The following is a 9,175-nucleotide window of genomic DNA, read 5'->3' on the forward strand; positions in this document are numbered from 1 at the left end:
AAAAGCAAAAAAAAAAAAAAAAAAAAAAAAAAAAAAAAAAAAAGAAGAAGAAGAAAACTCAAAAGAAAAAAAAAACAAATGAAAAGTCTTCAGAGACTATCTGCATAGATATTTTTAAATGGAAGCAATGAAAATCCTTATGAAGTACATACACTTTACAAAAAGTACATTATGAGTTTTTGTTTGTTGAATATTTGCAAGAAAATTACGGCAGTGTATTTTTGCCTGGGCAATAGTCAAGTTGCTTACAGATGGCTTTGACACGCTGCACATGTCTGGCTGTTTTGCTGTTGTGAAGGTTGTTCTTGTGGTTTTGAAGTTGCTATGTCCCCCAAGCTGACCTCAAAGTAATGATCCCTTGCCTCAGTCTCCAGAGCACTCCAGGCACGCATCACGATTCTTTTATCAGCTGTTAAATATTTGACTTATCCTAGGAAACATCAAGATTATTGTATTTTAATGCCTTTACTCTCACTGGTTTCATTTCTTCCACATAAGCCACCACGCCAGCTCTGTTTCTTGTCTTTCATCCATGTTTAATGAGATATAGTACAGAACAGTCAGTAATTCCAAGTAAATACAGCGTTCTCACATTTGGCACACCTCCTAAGTCCATAGAGTTTCAATAAAACAAAAGTCAAAAAGCTTTGGAGACAGATAATGTATGTCACTTAAATTTCTTCTTTAAATCTCCGTGAGTTCGAGGCCAGCCTGGTCTACAGAGTAAGTTCCAGAACAGCCAAGGCTGTTATACAGAGAAACTCTATCTCGAAAAAAAACCAAACAAAAAATTTCTTCTTTAAATTTTACTTTATGAGCCGCATGGTGGTGGCACACGCCTTTAATCCCCCCACTCGGGAGGCAGAGGCAGGTGGATCTCTGGGAGTTTGAGGCCAGCCTGGTCTACAAAGAAAGTTCAGGACAGCCAAGGCTATACAGAGAAACCCTGTTTTGAAAATTAAAAAAAGAAAGAAAGAAAGAAAGAAAGAGAAGAGAAGAAAAATATTATACTTTATGTGTATGGATGTTTTGCCTGCGTGCATGTCTGTACAAGTACGTGGAGTGCATGTGGCAGCCAGAAGAGGGCGCTGAATCCCCTGGGGCTGGAGCAACATACAGAAGGCTTCCATGTTGGGGCTGGGAATCAAACCCTGGTCCTCTGGAAAAGCAGCAGCCCAGGGCTCGTAACTGCTGAAGCACCTCTCCAGCCCATGTCCCGGCACTTTAGTTTCTGATTTTAAGTGAACCCCCTCTGCTTGCTAGGCTCTTTCTTTCTTTCTTCTGTTGACTCCTCTTTCCAGTTCCTTGCTTCCCTTGCTTTTCCTTCTGATCCTTAGGGGTGTTTTCCTTCTTCTGTTGCTTCTGTATTTTGTTGTAATAACACCATATCTTTTTTTTTTTTTTTTTTTTTTTTTTTTGGTTTTTCAAGACAGGGTTTCTCTGTGTAGCCTTGGCCATCCTGGACTGTGTAGACACAGAGATCCTCCTGCTTCTGCCTCCCTGAGTGCTGGGGTTACAGGCATGTGCCACCGTGCCTGGCCCACCATATTTTTATGTGGTTTTTTTTTTTTTAAGAATTATTTATTATTATGTATACAGTGTTCTGCCTGCCAGAAGAGGGTATCACATCACATTACAGATGGTTGTAAACCACCATATGGTTGCTGGGAATTGAACTCAGGACCTTTGGAAGAGCAGGTGATGCTCTTAACCACTGACCCATCTCTCCAGCCCCTTTTATGTGGTATTTTGTATTTTCTTTTTTTTTTTTTAATTAATTTATTCTTGTTACATCTCAATGTTTATCCCATCCCTTGTATCCTCCCATTCCTCCCCCCTCCCCCATTTTCCCATTATTCCCCAGGATCCAGAGGGTCCTAGAAATCTACAAGTAGAACAATATGATAGGCAGATTTGGGCCCAGGGGTCCCGCTCAAACTAAGGCACCAGCCAAGGACAATACAGGAAGTAAACTTTAAACCCCTTCCCAGATCTAGCCAATGGTCAGAATATTCTCCACAGTTGAGTGGAAAGTGTGATATGACTTTCTCACGTACTCTGGTGCCTCCCATTTGACCATGTCCCCTGGAGGGGGAGACCTGGTGGCACTCAGAGGAAGGACAGCAGGTATTTTGTATTTTCAAAAAACACTTGTCTTGCGTGGGTGTAGTGGCACATGCCTTTAATCCTAGCACTCAGGAGGCTGCGCAGAAGTGCCAGATGTAGGCTGGAGAGATGATCCCACACAGAAGAGAACTGGCTGCTTTTCCAGAGGACCAGGGTTTGATTCCCAGTCCCTATTTGGAAGCTTGAAACTGTTACTCCAGTTCTGGGATTTAGCGCCCTCTTCTGGCCACCACAGGCACTCCATGCACTCCAAATTGAGTTTGAAGTAAGTTTTTGTCTACAAAGTTCTAGGACAGTGGGAGCTATGTAGAGAGACCCTGTCTCAAAACCAGAACAAATTCCATTTGTCTTTCTTTTCTCTGTGAAGCCTCACAATAGCACGTTTTTTGTTTGCTAGTTTGTTTTGGGGGATTATTTATTATTTGAGACAGAGTTTCTCTGTGATGCCACATGCTTTTGTTTGTTTGGTTGGCTACTTTTCGAGGACAGGGTTTCTCTGTGTAGCTTTGTCTGTCCTGGACTCACTTTGTAGACCAGGCTGGTCTCAAACTCATAGAGAGCCACCTGCCTGTGTCTCCCCAATTGCTAGGATTAAAGGCCTGTGTCACCACACCCAGCTTGTTAAGGTTATTATTATTTTATTGATTTTTAAATTTTTTTTAGATTTTTAGTTTTTTGAGACAGGGTTTCTCTGTGTAGCCTTGACTGTGCTGGACTCCCTTTGTATACCAGGCTGGCCTTGAACTCACAGCGATCCGCCTGCCTCTGCCTCCAGAGTGCTGGGATTAAAGGCGTGCGCCACCATGTCTGGCAGGTTATTTTTATATAACTGTTTGTTTCTCAATTTCTCTAGCAACCTGGATATCACACAACTAATTGAGACACTATTGTATTCTTTAAACAAACTTCACAGCAGAACCAAGCAGTTATTGCCTTGTTTGTTTGTTTGTTTTTGTTCTTTGAGACAGGATTTCTCTGTGTAGCCTTGGCTGTCCTGGACTCACTTTGTAGATCCAGCTGGCCTCAAACTCACAGAGCTCTATGTAGTGAATGTAAACATGTTTTTGTTTTGATCCTAAGTGTGGGATGTGAAACAGACTTGTGTGAATGTGTGCTGTGTTTGTCCACTGGAAACAAATGTGATAGAACAAGTGATGTTTGTCCACTAGAAGAGGAACTGCCTCTTGCAGGAGCATGGTCTTTGCCAACTGATAAACATCCTAGTATGGATTCTTTTTGGTTTTGGTGCTGCTTCCTATTGTTTGGCTGTTCATCACTTTGCTTAGAGACATTCCTAAAGAGAAACACTCCAGAGGATGCTCTGAGGTCCCGGCTGCTGCTCCAGATTCCCACTGCTGTGGTTGCAGTCACCTTTGCTGAGTTGCTGGTTTGCTGTTTAACGGGTCTGCTCGGATCCTGACGATGACAAGTGGAATCACTCCAAAGAACTGAGTCTAAAAAAAAAGTCTACTTTTCCTGTTCCCATTAACCTCTTTCCTCTCCTATCTAGGGTAGGTGGGTTGGAAGGGAGGTATAGGCATTAAAGAACCCCAAATGAAGCAGGTTTGAAAAAGTTCAAAGCCTACAGCTCCACCTACTTCTGCCTCCAAGTGCTGGGCTTGGAGGTCTATGCCACCACCCTGGCTGTAGCTTCTCTGACTCCAGCTCTCTGTCTCCTGATGTCTACTGGACCTCTCCCGGGGCTGAATCCCTACTGCCTTTTCTAACTCTGTAAGGCGCCTATTAGCCTCCCCTTTTTTAGAAAGCGCTTTCCAGGCTTTAATAGCTGTCTGTGAAATTTGAGCATAGGCTCCCCAATGGTAATTTGTCTGATTCACAGTAAATTGACCTTGACCTGTCAACAAGTCAAAGGTTCAGTTTCTCTGTTCAGGAGTAAGGGCAAGAGCATTGGCCTGGGCTTGTGTTTGAGCGGCCTCATACCAGAGAGCCCTCCATTCCATGTATTGACCCATATCTGGAAGTGCGGCTTTTGCTACCATCTGCCAATCAGAAGGAGTTAAGGTGCCATTGCCAATTCTATCCAACATTACCAGGGTAAAATTTGCATTAACCCCGTATTTGCGGACAGACTCAGCCAATTCTTTAATTAGGTTATATTCGACAGGGACATGTACTCGTCCCCCGTTCTCTGTTTCAAAAACAGGAAAAAAAATGTGTAATTTTTTACGAATCTTTTCCGGCCAAAAGGAAAATCCAGACCGCGGTTCGTAGAGTGGAGGAGCGGTGGGTGTTACCCTATGAGAGGAGTTATGGGAGGGTTTTTTATTATTTCCTCGTTCGTCTGGGTAGTATCTCTCCTCCTCATATTTGGCTGCCTCCTCCTCTAACTCTGCTTCTTCCTCTGAATCAAGAGCCTCATTGTCAGAGGCATTGGAGCTAGAGCTTGCAGAGCTATCAATATTTAATGCCTCAAGTTCCCTTAATGGGTAAAGTCCTTGTGATGTCCCTTCTGGGGAATCAGGGGACTGCACTCCTTTTACAGGAGGGTTCTTAGCTTCTTTCCTTTTACGGGTATCCCTTTTCTTGCGCGCACCCAACCTCTCACTACGTTCGGTTTCTGACATGCTATCCTGAACTTCCTCTAGGGCGACCTGTCCTTCCTCTACTGCCCTCTTGCAATTGTCATCCTCTAGGCAATTTTTTACAAATAAAAAAATAAAAAATATCACTCCTAGAATCGGCCCAAGAAATTCAGAAATATGCATACCTCTCCGAACTTACCTATCCCTGCAGTTCTGAATCCTCCTTGAAGTCAAGGGGTCTCCGAAGGCACTTGTCGCGCGCACCTTTCGCCGATAAAGGAGACGCGGCAACTCAGGATTCTTCTGACAGCATTTTATTGTACAGCTCTCTGCAGACTGATGGAGAAGGACCCTCTCCCCGTAAAATCCACGGCTTATATAGGAACTATCGAGGCGTGGAGGGACGTGTCTTCTCGTCATTGGTGCTCTAGAGAATACCTAATTAGCATACCGCTTGCGTAAGCGGGTTATGTAAGGGTGACGTGCTTGCGCATGCGCACTGGCCATAAGGGCTTCAGGAAACAGGAAGCCAGCTCCATCTTGGAATGGCGGAGCGGCTCCCGACATAACTCCTCCTGCTCTCGCTGGCAGGAAGTCCAGCCCTATTCGCTCCCCTGCTCCACAATTAGCTGTAAGCTGCTTATTGGCGTACCAGGGGACAGTTGGGGAGCAGAAGAAATGAAACACATGGATACAGGACATTTTTCGAACAAGGATTGCACCAGATACAGGCGGCAGGACGGGGGTGGGGGGTTGGGATAAGGGGTGGGGAAGTGGCAGGGGGAGGGGTTGGGGGTGGGAGGGGGAAAGGTACAGAAATCAGCCTTTGACTTACCCCAATAACCTTATGCCTACACTACATTTCTTTTCTTTTCTTTTTCTTTGTCTAATTTTGGTTTTTCAAGACAGGGTTTCTCTGTGTAGTCTTGGCTTGTTCTGGACTTGCTTTGTAGACCAGGCTGGCCTCAAAGTCACAGTGATCCTCCTGCCTGTGCCTCCTGAGTGCTCACACCACGTTTTTAATTGCATCAGTCTTACGGACTTGTGCTAACCAGGGAATGTGGGTGCCTAGGTTCCATTTCTGTCGCCATGACAAATGCCATGACGAAAAGCACAATAGGAAAAGCAAGGGGTTTATTTAGGCTACAGTTCTAGGTCACAGTCCCAGCACTCGGGAGGCAGAGGCAGGTGGATCGCTGTGAGTTCGAGGCCAGCCTGGTCTACAAAGTGAGTCCAGCACAGCCAAGGCTACACAGAGAAATCCTGTCTCGAAAAACAAAACAACGAAACAAAAAAGAGTCCTAAGTGCACAGCTTACCAGTCTCAATAAAGGGAAAAATTTGACCACAGCCAATTTCATGCTACCAGTGTGATAGGGACTCGCTGCCAAGTTTTCTGAACATTTAAAAATTGGCTCTCACAAACAGGAAAGAGCTAGTTTCAGCATTTGGGGCATTTTAAAAAATAAAATTAAGGGCTGGAGAGATGGCTCAGAGGTTAAGAGCACTGACTGCTCTTCCAGAGGGCCCACGTTCAATTCCCAGTACCCATATGGCAGCTTACTACTGCCTATAACTCTGAGGTCTGACACCATCACACAGATACACATGCAGGTAAAACACAATTGCACATAAAATAAAAATAAATTATTTTTAAAAATTAAAATTAAAAGTATATGAATGGCTGCAGAGTGTAGCTCAATGGTAGAACACTTGCCTACCATGGAGTTGTAGAACGCATTATCCTTCAAAGTAACTTGCTTCTAATCTTTTTGTTTTGTTTTTCTGAGACAGCGTTTCTCTGTGCAGCCTTGGCTGTCCTGGACTCCCTTTTGTAGACCAGGCTGGCCTTGAACTCAGAGATCCGCCTGCCTCTCCCTGCCTTGCTTCGAATCTTAAACACAGAGAGTACCGCAACAATGCAACGGTGGTAATGGGATTGAGGCCCTCAGCTCGGCAGCTAGGAAGGAGATGGATTCTACAAGCAGTTATACGAGCTTGGAGAAACCTTTATCCAGTCGAATCTTGAAAAGGAGGCTGCAGTGTGGGCTGGGTTATGGACAGAAGGTTCTGTCACTGATCCCTGAAGTCATAACTTGAAACCCTACTCCTCATGTGATGCTATTAATGTACTGCCTCCAGGAAGTAAACAGGTTTATAAGGTGGAATCCTCCTATGTTGGATTAGTGCCCTTATTTAAAAGAAAAGAAAAGAAATAAAAGAAAAAGAATTGAGAGCTTTGAACCTTCACTGGGATGGTTCATGGCAGAGGGCCCCCTGGGAACCCAACTCTGGCACCTATTTCTGAACTCTCTGTTCCAGAACTATGAGAAATAATTATATCTATTATAGCAGCTCGAACTTACTAAAAGAAAATGAAAACTTGATCATCGCCTTGAAAGAGGCCCTGAAGCAGACAGAGACTCTGGCTAGGCCCCGTGGGAACTCCCTGTCCACAGGAAGAGTGAGATAGTAAAATGTGTGCTATTTTACGCCACCAAGTTGGTTTGGTTTATTATGCAGCAATAGATAACAGCATGTATAGGAGTACGTTGTGTAGAATTGTATCTTTAGCTAGTGCTAAAAGCTGGAAAAGAGCCGGGCATGGTGGCCCACGCCTTTAATTCCAGCACTCGGGAGGCAGAGGCAGGTGGATTGCTGTGAGTTCAAGGCCAGCTGGTCTACAAAGCGAGTCTAGGACAGCCAGGGCTACACAGAGAAACCCTGTCTCAAGAATAAAAAATAAAAAATTAGCATGTGTGATCTGATCCCATCCCTAACACAGAAGGAGAAAGAAATGCATTAAGCAAAAATAAACAAGCCTTTATGCAGCTTAAAATCAAGTTGAAAGGATAAGGAAGCTCACAATCAACAAATAATAAATATAAAGGAGCAATAAAAAATATATACAGAGATGAGGACATAGCTCATGGGAGACCACTTGCTTAACATGTGGAAGACCCTGAAACAATCCCTGCTCGTCTCTGTCCATGAAGATGTTTCCAGAGAAATTTAACTGAGGAGGGAAGACCGACCATGGCTGTGAGCAGCAGCCTTCCCCTTGAACTGCTGGAGTACCAGAGTTAACACAGAGGAGAAGGTGAGTGCAGTGCCAACAGCCCTCACGTTCTGTTTCTTGACTGCTGATGCAATGTGACCAGTAATCTCACATTCTCGTGACACTAGTTAAGTTATCCTGTACCAAATTAACAATGATTTACCTTGCCAAGATTCTTGGCACTTTCGTTAACTTAAAGTGGGAAAAAGCATAATAGTAATTGAAAAGCAACTAATTATAAGTAATTATAAGCCAAATTATATTTATACCACAATTAGTGTTTGAGGTGGTTTAGTAGGCTGTCTTCGTTTCAATAAGCAACCATCAAATAATTGAATAGCTTGTAAAACACGGTAACAATTCCTTTAATCTTTATTCGAAGTATAACCACTTCCTCCTTGAATTACTATTAAACTAGAATAAGTAACATTTATTATATTTCGTCCTAACCCCCCAGTTTGAGTTAGTTGCTTTTAAAATCATGGCAAAAGTAATGTCTGTACCAACCTCATTAAACAGCTTTCTCAATAAATTTCCTGGAGACATGTGAATCCACGCTCTTGTAAGATAAGATAGCCTTGGGCTGGAGAGATGCCTCAGAGGTTAAGAGCACTGGCTGTTCTTCCAACGGTCCTGAGGTCAATTCCCAACAACCACATGGTGGCCCACAGCCATCTATAATGAGATCTGGTTCCTTCTTCTGGTGGGCAGGCATACATTTGGACAGAATACTGTATACATAATAAATAAATCTTAAAAAAAAAAAAAGATAAGCTAGCCTTCAGGGTATGTCACAGCAAATTTTAAGTGTGTTTTGCAGTGGACTTCTCTAAGGATAATAGGGGAAGGTCACTTTGTCTTGTGACAATGATAGTTTTTAATTTTGTGAGATTGGAGATTTTCCCTCAGTGTTTCCAAGGAACAATAACTTTGTTACCATCTCTTGCTACTTAAGATAAAAAAATTTTTTTTACCTAACTCCTAATTTATACTTTATATGATCATTAGTGAAAACTCTTGGATGCCTGTTTATATTATTACTCTATATCCGTGAAATCCTTCTTAGGCATTTGAGAGAGCATTGTAAATTTGCGGGGCACTGGCTATTCAGAGGAACATTTTCCATTAGTTCATCCCTTCAAGAATACTCTAAGAAAAATATTATCAAATAACCTCGTATTATACCTAATAAAGCTAGTTCCTAGAAAGTTTTGCAAACTAAATCTCCACCAGTTGACCTAATGGAGCGCGGGTTGATAAAGGTGGCTGCTGCACGGAGCCAACTCCTACGCCAGGCGCTAGGCAAGGCACACAGTGGGAGGTAGGTAGCGCCGGAGCCCTCCAAGGCTGGGCGCCACGTTGCTTTTCTCTTTTGAAATAGGAAGACAAGGCTTCTGGCTATTGTGTAAACCCGTCGAGGGCTGCCTTCATTCCCACATCAGATAAAG

Source organism: Acomys russatus, chromosome 21, assembly GCF_903995435.1.
Source record: "Acomys russatus chromosome 21, mAcoRus1.1, whole genome shotgun sequence".
In the NCBI taxonomy this organism is placed as follows: domain Eukaryota; kingdom Metazoa; phylum Chordata; class Mammalia; order Rodentia; family Muridae; genus Acomys; species Acomys russatus.